This window comes from Triturus cristatus, chromosome 1_2, assembly GCF_964204655.1.
Source record: "Triturus cristatus chromosome 1_2, aTriCri1.1, whole genome shotgun sequence".
NCBI classification, from domain to species: domain Eukaryota; kingdom Metazoa; phylum Chordata; class Amphibia; order Caudata; family Salamandridae; genus Triturus; species Triturus cristatus.
Window position 1 is genome coordinate 463,524,121 of NC_140580.1, and position 24,827 is coordinate 463,548,947.

Genomic DNA, 24,827 nt, shown 5'->3' on the forward strand with positions numbered 1-24,827 from the left:
ACATCTCAACTTAGCTTTAAGCATGTTTTGGCCAAGTGCTCTGCTGCCTTTTGCCTAGATTTGCCCTATAGAAATAACATATACATACATAGTCTTTCCATCATTTAGCTTGAACCAGTTGTGCTTTATTCAGCCAGTGGCATTAGTTTATCATTACTAGTTAAAGTGGCAAGCCTGACATAGGTTATAAAACAATTCTTTGGTGACTGGCACAAGGAGTGCTGCTGCCCACTGGTAGTATTTACATGCCCTGGGTACATGTAGTACCATTTACCAAGGACGTACAAGAACGTTAAACGTGCCAATTAGTTGTAGGTCATTTGTACCATGTTTTAAGGCGAGAGCACCAGCACTTTAACACTGGTTAGCAATGAAAAAGTGCACAGAGTCCTAATGCCCAAAAAAACGGGTGCAGCAACAGAAGACTAAAGTCAGTGGGGGACAGGTCTAACAGTCTAATATACAATTTTGAACATAGCAGCCTGTCGAGAAAATGTAAGATAATTCCTTTGTGCTGTTATTTTCTGTTGTTGCTGTCATGCCTGTGCTGCCCAATTAACACAAAGTAAACAAACAAAACAAAAATTTAAAGTTTTTAAAAAGCATTGTAAATGCCAGAATTATCATATGTATGATTATGACAAGAATACCTAGCTGTTAATTCTTTAAATGATAGATACTATACTTTTGGGATTATAAAAGCATTATCATAAGTACCAGATTGCTAGTTGTTATGATATCCTTTAAGAAGAGTGTTATTTTAAGCCCTCACTTCAAAGTATACGCTTGTCTATTCCTTTCAGGAGAACAGCATGTGGTGGTCAATGAGGCATAAACCATACAGCTGTTAGCCCATCTGTATGACCTGTACATGTTGAATTATCCATTGTGCTTTTTCAAATATGGGTCACTGCTTATCCAGTCTAAGGGCTTCGCTCTAAATTTAGAATAGCAGCACAGTTTACATTTATGGTATTCATATTTCATAGCCCTTGGTAAATCTTATGTTTAAGTGATGCTGTCTAAGAAATATTTCACCTTGTCTGCTGCACACAGTTTGGAGTTCTTTCTCTGTGAATTTTTCAAGGGTTAAGAGCCATTTACAAAACAAAAATGTTATCCACACTCATATTGTTGATTTAAATAAAATACATTTTGTAAGTTAGTAAGTATCAACAATTCTTTTGAAGAAACACGGTACCTTAATATAAAAATGTAAAAGCACTAGCATAGGACACTAGCAAACCTCTATGATTAGTATCAGTGGGAAAAAGCAAAACCAAAGCCATTGCTTAGGTTTTGAATCAGTCTTGAATTCTCTGAAAACACAGTTCCCACAGACAGATACTACAGATATTCGTGAAAATGGAAATACTTTCATTTAATATTTTCTGATTGCTGTAGTTTTTTATTCATCTTCACACAACACAAAGATAAAGGAAGACACCTAAACATTAAGAAGGATTGGCAAATACAGTAGGTCTGGCTTCAGCAGGCTGGTACAATGGTTATTTAGTCTTTTTTATTGTATACCTATATTACAAAAATAACATGCATAAAAAAGAAAACATGCTACTGCCTAAATTTGAGAGCTATATGCCTGTAATAACTTGAAAATAAAAAGTTGTCATTGCTTCTAATTTGAATATAACTGAATGTTACACTGTGAGTGTGTGTATGATATATGTTTGTGTGGGTGTATGTGTGCTGCCTGACAGACACATCAATTTAGGATAATTATGCAAACCTGCCAGCACTTTCAAGAGGAGTGAGAGATCCCTGTGCAGGAGAATGGAGTCAGTGACTGCACCAAACTGCAAAAGATGTCTGGTGGGTCCATGGGACCCTAGTTCCACTCTCCAGAGAGCTGCCATCAGGGTCGTACTGACAAAGCGCCACCTTTTTAAGGCACATATTCAGTGTGCCTCCTGAAAGCTCCTTTGTGCATGCGCCTGCATCTATTATACCGTACAAAAGGGGGTGGTGGTGATGGACGGAGCATCAGAACCAATCAAACACTCACACCCAGTCAACAGATCTGGCGTTGATCCATCACCGTTCTTTAGCCCACTCCGCCACCCCAGTTCAGACATGGCCATATGCAAATCAGTCTGACCCTGTGCCTCATGGGAACAGTCCAGCCCGAACTGCCAAGCCATGCCTTCCCTGGACCGGAAACAAGCATCCTAGGACCGGTTGCTGGCATTTCAGCCGTCTTCAGCCAGGCTTGCTTGAATCCAGTGGCAAAGTGAGCAAGGGACTCACGTCTGAGCATACCCTGCCAACTTATGGCGAACAAAGCGGTACAAAAGGGGGTGGTGATGGACGGAGCATCAGAACCAATCAAACACTCACACCCAGTCAACAGATCTGGGTTTGATCCATCACCGTTCTTTAGTCCACTCTGCCACCCCAGTTCAGATATGGCTATATGCAAATCAGTCTGACCCTGTGCCTCACGGGAACAGTCCAGCCCGAACTGCCAAGCCATGCCTTCCCTGGACCGGAAACAAGCTTCCTAGGACCGGTTTCTGGCATTTCAGCCGTCTTCAGCCAGGCTTGCTTGAATCCAGTGGCAAAGTGAGCAAGGGACTCACTTCTGAGCATACCCTGCCAACTTATGGCGAACAAAGCTGTACAAAAGGGGGTGGTGATGGACGGAGCATCAGAACCGATCAAACACTCACACCCAGTCAACAGATCTGGGTTTGATCCATCACCGTTCTTTAGCCCACTCTGCCACCCCAGTTCAGACATGGCCATATGCAAATCAGTCTGACCCTGTTCCTCATGGGAACAGTCCAGCCCAAACTGCCAAGCCATGCCTTCCCTGGACCAGAAACAAGCTTCCTAGGACCGGTTTCTGGCATTTCAGCCGTCTTCAGCCAGGCGTGCTTGAATCCAGTGGCAAAGTGAGCAAGGGACTTACGTCTGAGCATACCCTGCCAACTTATGGCGAACAAAGCGGTACAAAAGGGGGTGGTGATGGACGGAGCATCAGAACCAATGAAACACTCACACCCAGTCAACAGATCTGGGTTTGATCCATCACCGTTCTTTAGCCCACTCTGCCACCCCAGTTCAGACATGGCCATATGCAAATCAGTCTGACCCTGTTCCTCATGTGAACAGTCCAGCCCGAACTGCCAAGCCATGCCTTCCCTGGACTGGAAACAAGCTTCCTAGGACTGGTTTCTGGCATTTGAGCCGTCTTCAGCCAGGCTTGCTTGAATCCAGTGGCAAAGTGAGCAAGGGACTCACGTCTGAGCATACCCTGCCAACTTATGGCGGACAAAGCGGTACAAAAGGGGGTGGTGATGGATGGAGCATCAGAACCAATCAAACACTCACACCCAGTCAACAGATCTGGGTTTGATCCATCACCGTTCTTTAGCCCACTCTGCCACCCCAGTTCAGACATGGCCATATGCAAATCAGTCTGACCCTGTGCCTCATGGGAACAGTCCAGCCCGAACTGCCAAGCCATGCCTTCCCTGGACCGGAAACAAGCTTCCTAGGACCGGTTTCTGGCATTTTAGCCGTCTTCAGCCAGGCTTGCTTGAATACAGTGGCAAAGTGAGCAAGGGACTCACGTCTGAGCATACCCTGCCAACTTATGGCGAACAAAGCGTTACAAAACGGGGTGGTGATGGACGGAGCAGAACCAAACAAAAAATTAACCCACTCTGCCACCCCAGTTCAGACATGGCCATATGCAAATCAGTCTGACCCTGTGCCTCATGGGAACAGTCCAGCCCGAACTGCCAAGCCATGCCTTCCATGGACCCCCTTTTGTACCGCTTTGCATCTATTATACAGCGCAGGCAAAAATATTCCCTCATTTGCATGGGGCAACGACCCACGCAAATGTAGGAATGCCCTCTCCAGATAGCGCTGGCACTATATGTACACCAGCGCTATCAGTATTACAGAAGGGGTTCATGGACATAGAAAAATTACTTCTCAATTCTACGTTGTGCAAGTTATTAATTCATAACATGTTTTGTCATATTTAATTCAAATTTGAAATGTTCTCATTTCACAGGTGATTCATGCGCTTTAAAAATAATTAACGATATGCATTTTCAAATTGTAGTTTGAATTAATAAAGTTTCACATTCAAAAACTGAACGTCATGTTCAACCAGGTTCCAATCGCTGCACAGCATTGTAAAAGGTATTATGTGTGCTGCGAATACTTTTGTCAGTGCGAAATTTTGCAACTTCTCAAGATATGTCACAAATTATAATCCTAAAAGCATTGGGGAAAAGGGTCAATTGCCAGAAAAGCACTGGTTCGCTGGCGATATGTGACATTACTAAATGATCAGCACTTACGTGCCCTGCTTGATAAAAATCTTTAGCGCTGCTGCATTTATATATATATATATATATATATATATATATATATATATATATATATATATATATATATATGTATATATATGTATATGTATATATATATAAAAAAATACCAAAGCTGCCACTTGTCCTGCTGCACTGCTATTAGGGTGGGGTGCCAAAGGTGCAAAGTAGCCACGCACCGAATATGACGACCAAGGTTTCTTCAACGAAAGAACCAGGCACACACGTAGGCTTACTTGGACCAGCAGATTTATTTTGGACGGCATAATGCATTTCGGATAGTTCCTTCATCAGACGCCATTCCGCTTACAGGCAGTGCTGTCGGTGTCCAGTTTTAAAATGATGCCTGCATCGCTCTGATAGACGAAGAACATCCGGTGGGCGTGGCCAGGATTCAAACACATACGGTAAGTACCATCCCCCATGTGGAAAAGTGCCTTCATTCCGGTCAGCTACACCTCTGTCCTGGGCATCACTCCTGCTAATTCCATAAGCCTTCACCCAGCCGCTCTCACCTCAGCGGGAAGTCCCGACATGGAGTATCGGACCAAGGTGGCCCCAACGAGTGTTGTTTGATGTTTAGATGGAGCGGCGGTGCAGCAGTTTTCCACACGAAAAAATACCAAAGCTGCCACTTGTCCTGCTGCACTGCTATTAGGGTGGGGTGCCAAAGGTGCAAAGTAGCCACGCACCGAATATGACGACCAAGGTTTCTTCAACAAAAGAACCAGGCACACACGTAGGCTTACTTGGACCAGCAGATTTATTTTGGACGGCATAATGCATTTCGGATAGTTCCTTCATCAGACGCCATTCCGCTTACAGGCAGTGCTGTCGGTGTCCAGTTTTAAAATGATGCCTGCATCGCTCTGATAGGCGAAGAACATCCGGTGGGCGTGGCCAGGATTCAAACACATACGGTAAGTACCATCCTCCATGTGGAAAAGTGCCTTCATTCCGGTCAGTTACACCTCTGTCCTGGGCATCACTCCTGCTAATCCCATAAGCCTTCACCCAGCCGCTCTCACCTCAGCGGGAAGTCCCGACATGGAGTATCGGACCAAGGTGGCCCCAACGAGTGTTGTTTGATGTTTAGATGGAGCGGCGGTGCAGCAGTTTTCCACACGAAAAAATACCAAAGCTGCCACTTGTCCTGCTGCACTGCTATTAGGGTGGGGTGCCAAAGGTGCAAAGTAGCCACGCACCGAATATGACGACCAAGGTTTCTTCAACGAAAGAACCAGGCACACACGTAGGCTTACTTGGACCAGCAGATTTATTTTGGACGGCATAATGCATTTCGGATAGTTCCTTCATCAGACGCCATTCCGCTTACAGGCAGTGCTGTCGGTGTCCAGTTTTAAAATGATGCCTGCATCGCTCTGATAGGCGAAGAACATCCGGTGGGCGTGGCCAGGATTCAAACACATACGGTAAGTACCATCCCCCATGTGGAAAAGTGCCTTCATTCCGGTCAGTTACACCTCTGTCCTGGGCATCACTCCTGCTAATCCCATAAGCCTTCACCCAGCCGCTCTCACCTCAGCGGGAAGTCCCGACATGGAGTATCGGACCAAGGTGGCCCCAACGAGTGTTGTTTGATGTTTAGATGGAGCGGCGGTGCAGCAGTTTTCCACACGAAAAAATACCAAAGCTGCCACTTGTCCTGCTGCACTGCTATTAGGGTGGGGTGCCAAAGGTGCAAAGTAGCCACGCACCGAATATGACGACCAAGGTTTCTTCAACGAAAGAACCAGGCACACACGTAGGCTTACTTGGACCAGCAGATTTATTTTGGACGGCATAATGCATTTCGGATAGTTCCTTCATCAGACGCCATTCCGCTTACAGGCAGTGCTGTCGGTGTCCAGTTTTAAAATGATGCCTGCATCGCTCTGATAGGCGAAGAACATCCGGTGGGCGTGGCCAGGATTCAAACACATACGGTAAGTACCATCCCCCATGTGGAAAAGTGCCTTCATTCCGGTCAGTTACACCTCTGTCCTGGGCATCACTCCTGCTAATCCCATAAGCCTTCACCCAGCCGCTCTCACCTCAGTGGGAAGTCCCGACATGGAGTATCGGACCAAGGTGGCCCCAACGAGTGTTGTTTGATGTTTAGATGGAGCGGCGGTGCAGCAGTTTTCCACACGAAAAAATACCAAAGCTGCCACTTGTCCTGCTGCACTGCTATTAGGGTGGGGTGCCAAAGGTGCAAAGTAGCCACGCACCGAATATGACGACCAAGGTTTCTTCAACGAAAGAACCAGGCACACACGTAGGCTTACTTGGACCAGCAGATTTATTTTGGACGGCATAATGCATTTCGGATAGTTCCTTCATCAGACGCCATTCCGCTTACAGGCAGTGCTGTCGGTGTCCAGTTTTAAAATGATGCCTGCATCGCTCTGATAGGCGAAGAACATCCGGTGGGCGTGGCCAGGATTCAAACACATACGGTAAGTACCATCCTCCATGTGGAAAAGTGCCTTCATTCCGGTCAGTTACACCTCTGTCCTGGGCATCACTCCTGCTAATCCCATAAGCCTTCACCCAGCCGCTCTCACCTCAGCGGGAAGTCCCGACATGGAGTATCGGACCAAGGTGGCCCCAACGAGTGTTGTTTGATGTTTAGATGGAGCGGCGGTGCAGCAGTTTTCCACACGAAAAAATACCAAAGCTGCCACTTGTCCTGCTGCACTGCTATTAGGGTGGGGTGCCAAAGGTGCAAAGTAGCCACGCACCGAATATGACGACCAAGGTTTCTTCAACGAAAGAACCAGGCACACACGTAGGCTTACTTGGACCAGCAGATTTATTTTGGACGGCATAATGCATTTCGGATAGTTCCTTCATCAGACGCCATTCCGCTTACAGGCAGTGCTGTCGGTGTCCAGTTTTAAAATGATGCCTGCATCGCTCTGATAGGCGAAGAACATCCGGTGGGCGTGGCCAGGATTCAAACACATACGGTAAGTACCATCCCCCATGTGGAAAAGTGCCTTCATTCTGGTCAGTTACACCTCTGTCCTGGGCATCACTCCTGCTAATCCCATAAGCCTTCACCCAGCCGCTCTCACCTCAGCGGGAAGTCCCGACATGGAGTATCGGACCAAGGTGGCCCCAACGAGTGTTGTTTGATGTTTAGATGGAGCGGCGGTGCAGCAGTTTTCCACACGAAAAAATACCAAAGCTGCCACTTGTCCTGCTGCACTGCTATTAGGGTGGGGTGCCAAAGGTGCAAAGTAGCCACGCACCGAATATGACGACCAAGGTTTCTTCAACGAAAGAACCAGGCACACACGTAGGCTTACTTGGACCAGCAGATTTATTTTGGACGGCATAATGCATTTCGGATAGTTCCTTCATCAGACGCCATTCAGCTTACAGGCAGTGCTGTCGGTGTCCAGTTTTAAAATGATGCCTGCATCGCTCTGATAGGCGAAGAACATCCGGTGGGCGTGGCCAGGATTCAAACACATACGGTAAGTACCATCCCCCATGTGGAAAAGTGCCTTCATTCCGGTCAGTTACACCTCTGTCCCGGGCATCACTCCTGCTAATCCCATAAGCCTTCACCCAGCCGCTCTCACCTCAGTGGGAAGTCCCGACATGGAGTATCGGACCAAGGTGGCCCCAACAAGTGTTGTTTGATGTTTAGATGGAGCGGCGGTGCAGCAGTTTTCCACACGAAAAAATACCAAAGCTGCCACTTGTCCTGCTGCACTGCTATTAGGGTGGGGTGCCAAAGGTGCAAAGTAGCCACGCACCGAATATGACGACCAAGGTTTCTTCAACGAAAGAACCAGGCACACACGTAGGCTTACTTGGACCAGCAGATTTATTTTGGACGGCATAATGCATTTCGGATAGTTCCTTCATCAGACGCCATTCCGCTTACAGGCAGTGCTGTCGGTGTCCAGTTTTAAAATGATGCCTGCATCGCTCTGATAGGCGAAGAACATCCGGTGGGCGTGGCCAGGATTCAAACACATACGGTAAGTACCATCCCCCATGTGGAAAAGTGCCTTCATTCCGGTCAGTTACACCTCTGTCCTGGGCATCACTCCTGCTAATCCCATAAGCCTTCACCCAGCCGCTCTCACCTCAGCGGGAAGTCCCGACATGGAGTATCGGACCAAGGTGGCCCCAACGAGTGTTTTTTGATGTTTAGATGGAGCGGCGGTGCAGCAGTTTTCCACACGAAAAAATACCAAAGCTGCCACTTGTCCTGCTGCACTGCTATTAGGGTGGGGTGCCAAAGGTGCAAAGTAGCCACGCACCGAATATGACGACCAAGGTTTCTTCAACGAAAGAACCAGGCACACACGCAGGCTTACTTGGACCAGCAGATTTATTTTGGACGGCATAATGCATTTCGGATAGTTCCTTCATCAGACGCCATTCCGCTTACAGGCAGTGCTGTCGGTGTCCAGTTTTAAAATGATGCCTGCATCGCTCTGATAGGCGAAGAACATCCGGTGGGCGTGGCCAGGATTCAAACACATACGGTAAGTACCATCCCCCATGTGGAAAAGTGCCTTCATTCCGGTCAGTTACACCTCTGTCCTGGGCATCACTCCTGCTAATCCCATAAGCCTTCACCCAGCCGCTCTCACCTCAGTGGGAAGTCCCGACATGGAGTATCGGACCAAGGTGGCGTCTGATGAAGGAACTATCCGAAATGCATTATGCCGTCCAAAATAAATCTGCTGGTCCAAGTAAGCCTACGTGTGTGCCTGGTTCTTTCGTTGAAGAAACCTTGGTCGTCATATTCGGTGCGTGGCTACTTTGCACCTTTGGCACCCCACCCTAATAGCAGTGCAGCAGGACAAGTGGCAGCTTTGGTATTTTTTCGTGTGGAAAACTGCTGCACCGCCGCTCCATCTAAACATCAAACAACACTCGTTGGGGCCACCTTGGTCCGATACTCCATGTCGGGACTTCCCGCTGAGGTGAGAGCGGCTGGGTGAAGGTTTATGGGATTAGCAGGAGTGATGCCCAGGACAGAGGTGTAACTGACCGGAATGAAGGCACTTTTCCACATGGGGGATGGTACTTACCGTATGTGTTTGAATCCTGGCCACGCCCACCGGATGTTCTTCGCCTATCAGAGCGATGCAGGCATCATTTTAAAACTGGACACCGACAGCACTGCCTGTAAGCGGAATGGCGTCTGATGAAGGAACTATCCGAAATGCATTATGCCGTCCAAAATAAATCTGCTGGTCCAAGTAAGCCTACGTGTGTGCCTGGTTCTTTCGTTGAAGAAACCTTGGTCGTCATATTCGGTGCGTGGCTACTTTGCACCTTTGGCACCCCACCCTAATAGCAGTGCAGCAGGACAAGTGGCAGCTTTGGTATTTTTTAGTGTGGAAAACTGCTGCACCGCCGCTCCATCTAAACATCAAACAACACTTGTTGGGGCCACCTTGGTCCGATACTCCATGTCGGGACTTCCCGCTGAGGTGAGAGCAGCTGGGTGAAGGCTTATGGGATTAGCAGGAGTGATGCCCAGGACAGAGGTGTAACTGACCGGAATGAAGGCACTTTTCCACATGGGGGATGGTACTTACCGTATGTGTTTGAATCCTGGCCACGCCCACCGGATGTTCTTCGCCTGTCAGAGCGATGCAGGCATCATTTTAAAACTGTACACCGACAGCACTGCCTGTAAGCTGAATGGCGTCTGATGAAGGAACTATCCGAAATGCATTATGCCGTCCAAAATAAATCTGCTGGTCCAAGTAAGCCTACGTGTGTGCCTGGTTCTTTCGTTGAAGAAACCTTGGTCGTCATATTCGGTGCGTGGCTACTTTGCACCTTTGGCACCCCACTCTAATAGCAGTGCAGCAGGACAAGTGGCAGCTTTGGTATTTTTTCGTGTGGAACACTGCTGCACCGCCGCTCCATCTAAACATCAAACAACACTCGTTGGGGCCACCTTGGTCCGATACTCCATGTCGGGACTTCCCGCTTAGGTGAGAGCGGCTGGGTGAAGGCTTATGGGATTAGCAGGAGTGATGCCCAGGACAGAGGTGTAACTGACCGGAATGAAGGCACTTTTCCACATGGAGGATGGTACTTACCGTATGTGTTTGAATCCTGGCCACGCCCACCGGATGTTCTTCGCCTATCAGAGCGATGCAGGCATCATTTTAAAACCGGACACCAACAGCACTGCCTGTAAGCGGAATGGCGTCTGATGAAGGAACTATCCGAAATGCATTATGCCGTCCAAAATAAATCTGCTGGTCCAAGTAAGCCTACGTGTGTGCCTGGTTCTTTCGTTGAAGAAACCTTGGTCGTCATGTATATATATATATTCACTTAAAAAACCATATGTTTCACACATGTTATAGTTAGGTGGATATTTCACTCGTAAAAAAACAATGAAATTCCAGCGTTATAGTTACTTCAGATAACTATAACTCGCGCGCCCGCAATCCTGTGCTCATGACGTCACATATTACATCACTCATGACATGGTCAGTGGCATCACCCTTGACATCACTGATGACATCATTCTTGTGATAGAGTGGCGGTCACGCGAGTTATAGTTATCTGAAGTAACTATAACGCAGGAATTTCATTGTTTTTTTACGAGTGAAATATCCACCTAACTATAACATGTGTGAAACCTATGGTTTTTAAGTGAATTTGCAAGGTGTTTTAAATGCTTATTCCTAACTATAACGTGTGTGAAACCTATGGTTTTTTCAGTGAATTTGTACGTTTTTTTAAATGCTAAGTAATGTATGTATTATAATTTTTTTTATATATTTATTTTTCAATAAACTACTTATTAAACATTTTTTTTTTTTTAATGGTTTTCACCGTGCGCGCACCGTGCGCGCACCTCCGCAATTTTTTTAAAAAAAAATTTAAATGTTTTTTTCTGCCTTCGGGGTCCTTCAGGGACCCCGTGACCAAGGCTACTACCCTGACCCCTTTTCATGTTCGCCACCTTCCTTTTCCACTCTCGCACTGAAAAGAAACAAAATGGCGGCCGACACTTCCTGATTTCGACCGATTCGAATGTTGACTGACATGTAACAACCAATCAGAATTACGCTCACGCACGTTAGGGTGCGCGCACGGTGCGCGGCTATAGATATGTATGTGCTTTTAAATGCAATTTTCTCAGGAACTACTGAACAGATTGACTCCATATATGCAAAAGGCACTTCCCTGACCTGAGGACTATCTCTCTGCCAAATTTCAAGTAATTCTGTTCAGCCGTTCGGGCTGTACCTTCGACTAAAGGTCCTATGGAAAAATGCATGGGGAAAACGCGTTTTGGGACCCCCCTTTTTTCTCAGCCCCCGCTTAACGAATCACCCCGAGACTTTTAAGGTAGAAGCTGAGCGGAGCGCCCCATTAGTTTTGAAAATTTCGCGAAGATTCGTCAACCGGCGCCAAAGTTATTCAAAATAGAATTTTGAGATTTCCTATGGAAACACGGTCCTAACTATAACTATCTACTGGCGACCGCCAGTAGATAATATGTATACATAATATATATATATATATATATATATATATATATATATATATATATATATATATATATATATATATATACACACACACACACACAGCAGCAGACAAATGTTGGTTGGACGACACAAAACAGGGCACTCATGAGAATTCAAACGTGTATTTTCTTTAATAGTGCAGAACCTTCCCAGCACTGACATATAATATGCAGTTCCAAATCCACACATTGAGTCACTGGACGCCTTCTACTTGCAGTTCTAGCAATCGCCTTTCCTAATTGTGTAAATATTAAAAGGGGATGACAAAAGAGAAAAATAAACATTTTATTTACTATGTGCTTCTCATACCAATATTCTAATTACCATCATATGCACAATGGACATAAACAGGACTATTCACTAAAATCCAATCATCATATATCAGAAACTTCCAAGATAAAATAAGAATGAAATAAAACAAAACTTATCAATTACTGGATACTGTACATCATTACACCTGATTGCACGTAAATGTTCCATAACTCGTTTTTTTGCTCGATGGACTGTACTGCCTATATAAAATTTACCACAAGGGCAGATTAGGCAATAAATACAATAATCTGTTTTGCATGTAAAATTTCCCTTAATAACATATTTTCTTTTGTTATTGGGCAATCTCAATATCTTGCAATCACTACTGTTGGCACATGCTTTGCAATGTTTACAGCTCCTAAAGCCTACATTACACTTAGAACTATCACCATCTGCTGTAGAAATAGCATTATTGCATAATTCATCTGTGAGTGACCTACTTCTGCTAAATGTTATTTCTGGTGTATCATTCAGATATTTCTGCAGAATAGAATCACTTTGTAAAATGTGCCAATTGTGATTAAACAACTTCCTGATCTTAAAAGCACTGTTGGAAAAAGTGGTAATAAATCTCACATTGTCATTTTGTTCCTCTGTTATGGGTCGTGGCTGCAATAAATCAGGTCTTTGAAGCGCGTCAACTTTTGACATAGCTTGTTTGATGTTTTTATGATCGTACCCACGTTCTCTAAATCTGTCACTCATTATTATTTTTTCTTTCTCATATTTACATTGAGTCCTGCAATTACGTTTTGCCCGTAACAGCTCTCCATACCGAATGCTTTGAATTAAACTAGATGGATGTGCACTATTAGCATTAAGGAGGCGGCTACCAGCTGTTTTCTTTCTATGTAACTTGGTGACCAATGTTCCGTCTTGCACTTGAATCTCAACATCCAGAAACACTATCTGTGTCTTACTTATGTGCGAGGTCAATTTTAGATTCATAATATTGACGCTAAGCGTATCTATGAATTGGTTGGCCAATAGCTGATCCCCTCTCCAAATCAGGAAGATATCGTCTATAAATCTTGCCCGTGTAACAATGTTGTCACCCTACATCTCCCAACTTTGGGACACCTGCTCCTCCCACCAGCCCATGAATAAATTTGCATAGCTGGGGGCAAAGCAGGTGCCCATTGCCGTTCCTTGTATTTGTTTATAGATGCTTTGGTTAAAAAGAAAATAGTTGTTCGGTAAGCAGTACCTTATCATTTCTAACATCATTTCTGTGTGTAACAATAGTGAAATCTGCCTTGCTCTCAAAAAGTGCCTTATGGCCTGGATCCCCAGGTCATGTGGAATACTGATGTAACGGCTGGTTACGTCTTACGTAACCAGTAAAAAATCCTCTTCCCAGACTACACAATCAATAAATGTTAAAAAGTGGGTTGTACCCTTTAAATAAGCGGGTAAGGCACAAACAAATGGTCTTAAATAATGATCAACACATTTTGATATCATTTCTAATTGGGAGCCTATTGAGGACACTATGGGCCTCCCAGGGGGACTTTCATGGTTCCTATGCAGCTTAGGGAGTAAATACATGATGGGCAATGTTGGATGTTTACAGTATAAGCTGCGAAAATCCTCCCATTCCTCCCATTGTAGCAAACCCTGATCTTTCCAGTTTACTAGCATTTCATTGTATTTAGAGTGTGACGCCAAAACCTCTGATTTACTACTCATTGTATAGCACAAAGGGTCACTCAACTGACGTGTTCCCTCACTCAAATACTCTTTCTTACTCCAAACCACAACATTTCCTCCTTTATCAGAACATCTGATAACAATGGAATGATCATTCTTCAAATCTTGAATTGCTTTAAATTGTTCATCATTTAAATTCTTTCTTGCGCTACCATCCATTTTATACCTCATTTTTTTAAGATCTTGAATAACACTTCTTTCAAACACTTCTATTGCATCACAGTGAATGTTTGGTGTGAATGTTGATTTGGGTTTAAAATTACTAGACTCAGATGAGTCAACTGGTAATTGCAGTACATCCAGGTTAATGAGTGGATCCTCATGGTGAACTATATTTTCATTAAGTTCTGCCATAGTATGCAGCATATCAACATCGGAAATACAAAGTGTCTCTATCCCCTGGTTAGGCCTTAATTCTCTATCAAGTTGTATAAAACCATTTTTTAAATTTGAGTTCTCTTAAAAAGCAAAAGATATCAATGCGGGTCTGTACATAATCCAAATGTCTAGCTGGACAAAAAGAAAGTCCTAACAAAAGTAATTTAATATCCAAAGATAATAACTTTCCATCCGACAACTTAACTATAGTCATTTTGTACCTCTCTTGGCTCGAGTTGACCAAGCCACAGATTTGCCAGTCTCTCCTTTTTCTTCTCCTTGTCCTGGCTTCTTTGTTTCTGCGGTTCCTCCTCGCCCTCTCGTTTTTCCTCGTGTACTGATTTTATTTTGCTCTTGTGATCATCTGGAATTGTTTAAGAAAGTTACTCTTGCCCACACTGCTGGTTGGTGCATTCTGAGCCAATGTCTCCACAGATACATCCGATACATTACTGTCAGAGACATCACTTTCTTCAGTGGTTTCTCCTCTAAGTGGTTTGTTAGAAACCTCACTCAGCTTTTGTGTTCCACTTTTAATAAATAAATGATCAAAGTTCTTGTGGAACGTCAGAGTCTTTCCAGACTGGTAATCTTTAAAGTCTCTTATGAATTATCTCTGTTCTTTGCTGGTAATTTCTTCTTCCAGCTTAGCCAGTTTCAATTGTATTTGAGTACTGAACTCATCAAATGCTTCTTTTGAGATTAACTTCAACAATTCCTCACGTTTTATCAATTTCTGCAAAAATCACTGTACGAACTTTGAGGGTGTATTTAATAAGGATCTGAATCATAATGATAGAACACTCTTTGGAATTTCCCGCCCACTCTTCGAACATTTCTGGGTCTGGGTTTTCATAGGTCAGGACTGTATAAATGTGTAGTCCCCTGGGTAAATGTCCCACATCAATATACTTTTGAAGGGATTCAGCTTCCCACCATTTTGCTAATTCTTTTTTGTATAGCTTCTCTCTAAAATGGCGCCTATGTTAGACTTTGAATGTATTAGTCTAATACAGTCCTACTTTTGTGTTGTTTGCAATATCGTATGTAAAGAGGGTGCAATAGTGTTTTTGCCATACCGTGAACAAGCTACAAGCAAAACGCGTTGGTGAGGCGTTACCTTGCCTTAATAAACTTTAAAGAAGCACTCCTGGGAGTCCTGGATTTCTTTCCTTGTAAAACTGAGAGTTTGCATTGCGTTGTATATATATATATTATTATCTACTGGTGGTCACCAGTAGGTAGTTATAGTTAGGACCTAGTTTCCATAGGAAAAGCTTTTTTTGATGTGCTGATAACTTTGGTGTCGTTTGACGAATCTTTATGAAATTTTCCCCAAAACTTCTTTTTGCAGATCAGCTCCTATCTTGAAACTTTGGGGGTGATTCGTCAAGGGGGGGCTACGAAAAAAGGGGGGTCTCAAAACATTTTTTCTCCATGCAATTTCCATAGGAAGCTTTAGACACGGCTACAGGTCAAACTGCTGAACGGAATTACACCAAATTTGGCAGGGAGAAAGGTCTTGGTCCAGAAAGCACGCTTTTTTTTTAAATGGGGTAAATCCGTTCAGTAGTTTTTGAGAAATAAAAAATTATACATGTATCGATATTTGAGAATTTTGACATCTGATTGGCTGAGGCGTTACGAGCACGAGCTTGCGGCTCATTGGCTGTGAAAGGTTGAAACTAGGAAGTGTTGGCAGCCATTTTGTGACTCGTTGAAAGGAGTAGGAGGAAAAAGAACAATTGTATAAGAGGGTATAGTAGGAACACTGTGGACTTAGTTTAAGCAGTCTGTACGGTGCAGAGGCAGGGAGTTTGAATGTTGCGTAGGCCGTGGAAATCACGTCTGCAGAACAACGGTATTGCGGCAAGGTTGCGTAGGCTCTGGAAAGCCCATCCACATCGGGAAAACAATGTGCCGTACTGTGGCAAGCAGTATGTAGGATGCACACACAGGTAGTGTGAATGTTGCGTAGGCTGTGTAAATCACATCCAAAAAAACAACGATGCGCGGTATTGCGGCAATGTTCAGTAGGCTGTGGAAATCATATCGGGAAAACAACAATGCACCGTATTGCGGCCTTCCTTTAATATAATGCGCGGTAATGTTTACTTATAATGCGGTGTTCACTTTTATCATGGATAGTGTCACTTTGTTAGAGGAAATTTAATATTATGTGGGAGGACGTGTTCTGTCCCTGTGCGCGGAACAAAATTAACGTTTAATTGGCTGAGGTGTTCTATCAACAATCTTAATGTTCAGTGGCTGCAAACCATTGTAAGTAGAAGTGTTGCCAGCCATTCCCTCCCCCTCCGTGGAGTAGCAAGGACATCTGATTGGCTCACATGTTCCAAGCAGGACCTTCCAGAGCTTAATGTTCATTGGCTGCGAACTATTGAAAGTAGAAGTGTTGCCAGCCATTCCCTCCCCCTCCGCGGAGTAGCAGGGACATCTGATTGGCTGACGTGCTCCAGGCAGGACCTTCCCAAGCTTAATGTTCATTGGCTGTAAACCATTGAAAGTAGAAGTGTTGTCAGTGATTCCCTCCCCATCCGTGGAGTATCAGGGACATCTGATTGGGTAACGTGTTTCAAGCAGGACCTTCCTAAGCTTAGTGTTCATTGGCTGTGAAGCATTAAAAGTAGAAGTGTTGGCAGCAATTCCCTCACCCTCTGCGGAACACCATGGACATTTTATTGACTAAAGTGTTCCGAGTACAAGTTTACTCCTTATTGGCTGGGAACGGTTCACTGTTGTCAGCCATTTTGTGACGCACTTCAAAGGAGTACGGCGAAAAAAAGCAGTTGCGGGGAGGGTAGGAACAGTATTAACTCTGTAGAGTGGTCACAAGGTGGTGGACAGGGTCTTTGAAGGTAAAAATTGTTTTTTATATATTTTAAGGGCAATTTATATCATTTGCGTGGGGCCTACAAATCACGGCGGGAAAATAACAGAGTGCGTTGCGGTCTTCTTTTTATTAAGTCAGGGGGTGGGATAATTCCCAGGAGCACTATTTACTTATAATGTGGTGTTTACTTTTCTGACGAGGAGTGCTATATCTTTGGAGCAAATATTATAATATGGAGGGGGGGTTGCAAAAACAAAGCGCGCTGTTGCGGTCTTCATTTAAATAAGGTTCTGAGTAGGCTACTTCTCGGGAGCAATGTTTACTTATAATGTATAGTTATAGTGCGGTGCTTACTTCTGTCGAGGGGAGAGCTACTTCCTTGCAGCAAAATAGTAGGAGTGGTTGCACTGCAAAAATTTCAGTCTAGTTTTGAAACTGTTTTTATTAAGCAATCACAAATATACTTTCTTAGGAAAGTGTAGCTGTATATACCAGAGAGATGACAAATAAAAACACAATTCATAAAATATCCCTTAAGCGTGGCCACACCCTCCCTTTTTTTTGTCACCTATAGTTTGTACAAGTGTTGCCCCATATTCTTGTTAATATAAGAGTGTTCTGTTTCGATTTAGATGTCCGCACATAGGTTTTCCTAAACCATGTCCTTATATAGGCACAATTTGCATTGCCCTTATTTAGGCATTGAATCCCAGTCCTTATTTAGGCATTAGCCATGCTATCCAAATACAGGCATGGTCACCTACATCTGTCCATCCCCACATCACAACGAGTTCTTAGAAACCAGACCCTTAAGCCATTGAGACTTTCCCTAGCTAGAATTATTGATTTCTCCAAGAACTCATCTATTATGCATGAACTACTATTCCTTAGGGGTTCATTCATGACGTCTTCCTCTGCCCGACTTTACGTCAATGCTAACATTCCTAAGCACCTTCCAGGTATAAATAAACCTTCCCTTACCATGGCAAACCACGGCTCGGCTGCACAGCTTGATACGGCTCACCACAGCAAGTTCGGAAGAATTTGAGTCCCCGCCTGACGCACTGACAAGACGCTGTCATACCTGCTCGCAGAGAATCCATCTTCCAGTGTTCTGACTCCTTTCATGAGGTGTTAACATTTGAGACCCATTCTAAGGTATGGAGCTGATTAGAACCTAGAGGGACTCTTTGCATATGCAAAACTATAGCTTACCATACTATAGAATACAGCACCTACTTCTTACCGTGTACTACACTTGGGTTAGGTACACTGGGGTAGAACTATTTAGAAGCATCAAACAAGTATCCACTTTTTAGCCATTGTTATTTATGTATGTGTATATGAATATATGTCATAGATAGAAGACAATGCTGTTGCAGTATTATTTCTTCTTACTGCTTATGCTGTACGTATTATATCTCGTATACTGTCTTGCGATTGTAACAGCTCATATCTCCTACACGAGAAACAAGACTGTTCAATAAATCCTTTTATTGAAATGCACGTCTATCTGTTTCTGTGTAACTCTGAAGAAACTAAGCATGCACGACTGCCTGAGAGTACGTTTGACTGAGTGAAACTGTTATCTGTTGTTTCCACAATTCTGAGACATGTTCCGATTCTAAGGGAAACAAAGTTGTCATGTTTATGCGGTTGCCAGAAACTACTCCCTTCTTATTTATTCAAGGAGTTTCTAGTGGCCTCTGAGTTAGCTGGCACACACAGTAATTACGTTTAATGTACTCGATAGAGGCATACCGACCTCAGTCCTATGCCACAACTATAGTGTATATTATTCCAATGCGCAGAGCCTATTTAGATAAAGTAGAAAAAAAGTGCTACAAGAAACACTCCCGCACTACATCATCTCAGGTCACAACAACAATAACAAGTAAAAAACTGTTAAACACAAATGACGTCATATTACATAGAAATGTACGCTTCATCAAAACATTAAATGAAGCACTATGTATACAATTTGTTTTAGGAACTACTATTTTATAAACCATTAGCAGTGTTACAAACTGTGAAGTAGTAATTTATCAACGGAAATTCCTTTAGTATATGTTGCTAATTTCTCGCACAGATAGAGCTCCAACCCCTTTGAACTACTATAAAGTCATAGTATTAAAATGTACAGGGTGAGTTTATAGTATTCCACAGGAGAACAAGAATAAGGACCACAACAAAAAATCTAAATTTTTACAATTTCTATTCTGTAGAACTTGGGAAAGTTCTGTCGTAATGCTTAGAGGTCGCTCACTGCTCTGCTAACAGATCACGTACTCCTTTAAGAAGATATAGGATAGTAGTATAATATACACTACTCTTTCTATATATTCTATAGGGAGTAGGAGAATAGTAACCACAACAGAGAAAAAGAGAAATACCAAAATATCATTCAGAAATGTAGGGTTTATCAAAGGCATTCAGTAAGAAAGTATCTATTTAAACAATCTTTTTTTAAACTGCAATTTCGAAAAATATTCTCAGTGTAAAAATATCTGGTCAAGTAAGTTATAAAGTTCAGTAAGCTGTATTTTAGACGGTTTACTCTTGGCGCCGACAAATCTCCAACTCCTGTTGTCTGAAAATATGACACTGTACTACAATATACAGAGTGTCACTGATGCCAGACAAAAGGAAAAGGAAAATAAAGTCATGAACACAAAACAAGATCAATAACGAAATATTTTCCAGCGGTGAATATGTTTAAAGCTTCTTTTCTCCGGGACTTCAAAATCTTTAGTCTTCGTGCCGACGGGTCATAAACTCCTCTGAGATGATAATGACTGTGAATATTACAATATACATACTCACACTATATGATCCCAGGGGGGAAACAGAGCAACAACCAGAAGCTGCCCACGTGCCACCAACACCTCTGAGGTCAAGTATAGTGTCAATATTATAATATACAAAGTCACACTATATGAGCTCAAAGGAGCCAGAAAAGGAACAATGTTTCTCCTATTCTGTCTGTTTCTGAAAACAAGCTGCTGACATTACATATAAATGGCAAAAACAACCAATAACACTTTTTTCTAAATACAAATCTTTAAATATTCTCAAATAGCTATGTATTATAAATATCTACTATGCCATAAACAAACAACTTACAACTCCGTAATATGTTTTTTGTCGCAAAAGAAGAATCCTATGCTAGAAAACGGAACCTGCATCACAGAATGGACACGCTTAAATAACTTGCAAAAACAAAACTAATGGATCAACGGGTGTGGTTTATATACGTTTTGGTTATTGAGTAGTCTATGGAAGGAAAATGCGGCTCCGCCCATTAAGGAACATGCGGCTCCGCCCATTTAGATGTCACGTTTACAGTTGACACTTGCTCACGTTTTCACTGTTTAACTTGTGCACGTGTTGGGAAAAGTTACAAAATGTGAAGCGGTAAAGGATTCGATTTCGATCCTCATATAAGCTCCTTAATATATACATATGTTGGAGAGCTTAAAAACTGTTACCCGGCAATCTGTGTCCTTTCCTTTCTCGTGACTAAAAACATCTATTAATTGCCATACCTTTAAATAGAAGACATATAAAAAATATCGTTCAGAATAGAAAAAAGAAATACGTGCTAATATTTCTCATCACTATGGTTTTAAATTACAAAAATGCTAGCATTTGTAAAGCGTACAGCTACCTCCATAGAGATGTCCCAGGGCTCGAGGCGTCGGGAAGATTAAGCAAGGTATTGCCCACAGTGACATAGTGGTGGGCTAAGGTGCCGCCGGAGCCGGGAATCGAACTGTGAACACTGTTGTTTGAAGTCAGGTATCATAGCTGCTGTATCACACTTTTCTACACTTATATGTTAATTAGAGCTAATTAAGTTTAAAACATTGTTAAATTATAACTTATAACAGACTACTGTTACAGTTAGTTTTTCACTACAAAAAGTATGCACGTCTTTTTAAAATTTACTTAAACACAATAGAGGTTTCAGGGACATTGTAGTTAAAAATTAGCATTTATAAAACCTTTGAAATTCACTAAAAAAAAACATAGGTTTTAAAAACTTTATAGTTAGAAATTAGCATTTAAAAACCCTTAGAAATTCACTGAAAAAAACATAGGTTTTAGCGACGTTATAGTTAGTTGGACATTTCACTCATATAAAACCAGAGAAATTCACCCGTTATAGTTAGTTGATCTAAGTATAACTTGCGCCACCGCAATGCACTGCTGATGACGTCACATATTACATCACTCATGACATGCTCAGTGGCATCACTGATAACATCTCAAATGACATCACTGATGACATCACTGATTACATCATCCAGTTTAAGAATGTTTATATGCTAATGTATATTCAAGAATGATTTGTTGCATTAGAACCTGTTTATGTGCAAAAGTGTCTTTATGCGTGGGTGGGTGTGTGACTCCTTGCATGGATGTGTGACTGAATAATTCTGTGCATGTACGCAATTATGAGTGTATGAGCTAAGGACTGTATTGGTGACTGTACGTATGTATAGCTTTGTTGGTAAATGCAACGATGTGTTAGTGATATATGTGTAAGTAATTACATATGTAAAAGGTTGTATTTTACAGAATTAGAGTATATAAGTGAGTATATGTGACAGCAAGTGATTGTGACAGTGTGTCCATGGATAAGTATGTGGTTATGTCAATAATTGTTAAACACAGTGCATATGCGTATGAATAAGTGATGTTCTATGTGTCTAACTGTGTAAAAAATGTAAATGGCATTGGAAAGAATTATTTGGGTAACTCACTATGTTTTAGATTAACTGTTAGGGTAAGTAGCAGTGTGTCAGTATTTATAAAGGTGTATGTGTGGATATATTAGTGGCTGTATTGATGAATGACTGTGTGTATAACACACTGTACGCATTTTTGGATGGATGTGTATGTAGACCTATAAATCAGTAAGCAGCTATGTAGTAACTGCTATTGGAATGAGCATGGTTTCCATATTAGTAGTATGCACTTTTGACTGAGTGTATGAAAGATATTTTTGGGTTGTGAAGAGCTGCATCAGATGATCACTAAACAGCTATGTAGTAACTGCTATTGGTATGAGCATGGTTTCAATATTGGTGGTTGTACTTGTGAGTGGGTGTACAAAAGGTGTTATTTGGTTCTGAAGAACTGCATCAGATGATCACGTGAACTATGTCATCAGTGATGTCATTTGAGATGTTATCAGTGATGTCATCAGTGATGTCACTGAGCATGTCATGAGTGATGTGATATATGGGACGTCGTCAGCAGTGCATTGTGGGGGCGCAAGTTATGCTTAGCTCAACTAACTATACCGGGCAAATTTCTCTGGTTTTATATGAGTGAAATGTCCAACTGACTCTAATGTCCCCGAAACCTATTTTTTTTTCCGGTGAATTTCTAAGGTTTTTTAAATACTAATTTCTAAATATAACGTTTTTAAAGCCTATGATTTTTTCAGTGTGTGTATATATATATATATATATATATATATATATATATATATATATATATATATATATATATATATCTGTATTATCTACTGGCGGACGCCAGTAGATAGTTATAGTTAGGACCGAGTTCCCATAGGAAATCTGAAATTCTATTTTGAATAACTTTGGCGCCGGTTGACTTATCTTCGTGAAATTTTCAACACTAATGGGGCGCTCCGCTCAGCTCCTACCCTGAAAGTCTCGGAGTGATTCGTCAAGCGGGGGCTGAGAAAAAAGGGGGGTCCCAAAACACGTTTTCCCCATGCATTTTCCCATAGGACCTTTAGTCGAAGGTACAGCCCGAACGGCTGAACAGAATTACTTAAAATTTGGCAAAGAGGTAGTCCTCAGGTCAGGGATGTGCCTTTTGCATATATGGTGTCAATCTGTTCAGTAGTTCCTGAGAAAATTGTAGTTAAATGTACATAAATATCTATATGCGCGCACGGTCTCCACTGGACGGACCACAGCTGCGTCCACTTCAGCTTCAAAAGGACCACGATCCACTACCAACAGCAACAGGTTGCACACAGAAGCTGGAACAAGATCACAGCCGACCAGCTCGCGACTTCCCTGAGCAAGAACCCACCCACAAGCGCAACGAACCCCAGCCAAGCGGCCACCAACCTCACGAAATGGATCAGCGACTGCGCAGACAACCTCGCCCCCCTGAGGACCCCGCCTAGCAGACCCGGCAGCAAGAAAGCCCCATGGTTCACCAACGAACTCAAGAGCTCCAAGAAGGACTGCCGAGCCCTCGAGAGAACCTGGCGCAGAGACCCAACACCGGACAACATGACTGCCCTGAAGCTCGCCACCCGAAAACACCACCAACCCATCCACGCAACCAAGAAAACTGCATTCAAGGAACGACTGGACAAAAACGCACACAACAGCAAGGAACTCTTCAACATCGTCAAAGAGCTCTCCAACCCCAACGCCGGAAACAACGACATCACCCCTTCGCAAGACCTCTGCAACTCCCTCGCCTCCTACTTCCACAACAAGATCGCGGACATACACAACAGCTTCAGCACTCAACCGACGCACGCCACGACCGAACCACCGCCCCCCACCACCACCCTCCGCGCCTGGACCCCGATCAGCGCCGAAGATACCGTCCGCACGATGAACTCCATCCACTCCGGATCTCCGACCGACCCCTGCCCTCACCACGTCTTCAACAAGGCCGACGCTGTCATCGCACCCCACCTGCGGGACATCATCAACACCTCCTTCGACACCGCGACCTTCCCGGAGAGCTGGAAGCACGCCGAACTCAGTGCTCCACTAAAGAAGCCATCAGCCGGCCCCACCGACCTCAAGAACTACCGCCCCATCTCGCTGCTCCCGTTCCCTGCAAAAGTCAACGAGAAGACCGTCAACAAGCAGCTGGCCGCCTTCCTCGAGACAAACGGATCCCTCGACCTCTCGCAGTCTGGCTTCCGAGCCAACCACAGCACCGAGACCGCCCTGATCGCAGCCACCGATGACATCCGAGCACTGCTTGACAACGGAGAAACAGCGGCCCTCATCCTCCTAGACCTCTCCGCGGCCTTCGACACTGTCTGCCACCGTACACTAGTGCAGCGACTGAGCAACGTCGGAATCCAGGAGAAGGCACCGGAATGGATCATCTGCTTCCTCGCCGGAAGGACACAGAGAGTCCGCCTCCCCCCGTTCAGATCTGAAGCCACCGAAGTCATCTGCGGCGTTCCTCAAGGGTCATCGCTCAGTCCAACCCTCTTCAACGTCTACATGAGCCCCCTCGCAGACATCGCACGCCAGCACAACCTCAACATCATCTCCTACGCCGACGATACCCAGCTGATCCTCTCCCTCACCAACGACCCCGCCACCGCCAGAGCCAACCTTCACGAAGGGATGAAAGAGGTAGCCGAATGGATGAAGAACAGTCGCCTGAAACTGAACTCGGACAAGACGGAAGTCCTCATCCTGGGATCCTCACCCTCCGCCTGGGACGACTCCTGGTGGCCCCCCGCCCTAGGCAGCGCACCCCAACCAACAGACCACGCACGCAACCTGGGCTTCATCCTGGACTCCTCCCTCTCCATGACCAGACAAGTCAACGCCGTCTCCTTGTCGTGCTTCAACATCCTGCGCATGCTACGTAAGATCTTCCGGTGGTTCCCCACCGAGACCAGGAAGACGGTCACCCAGGCCCTCG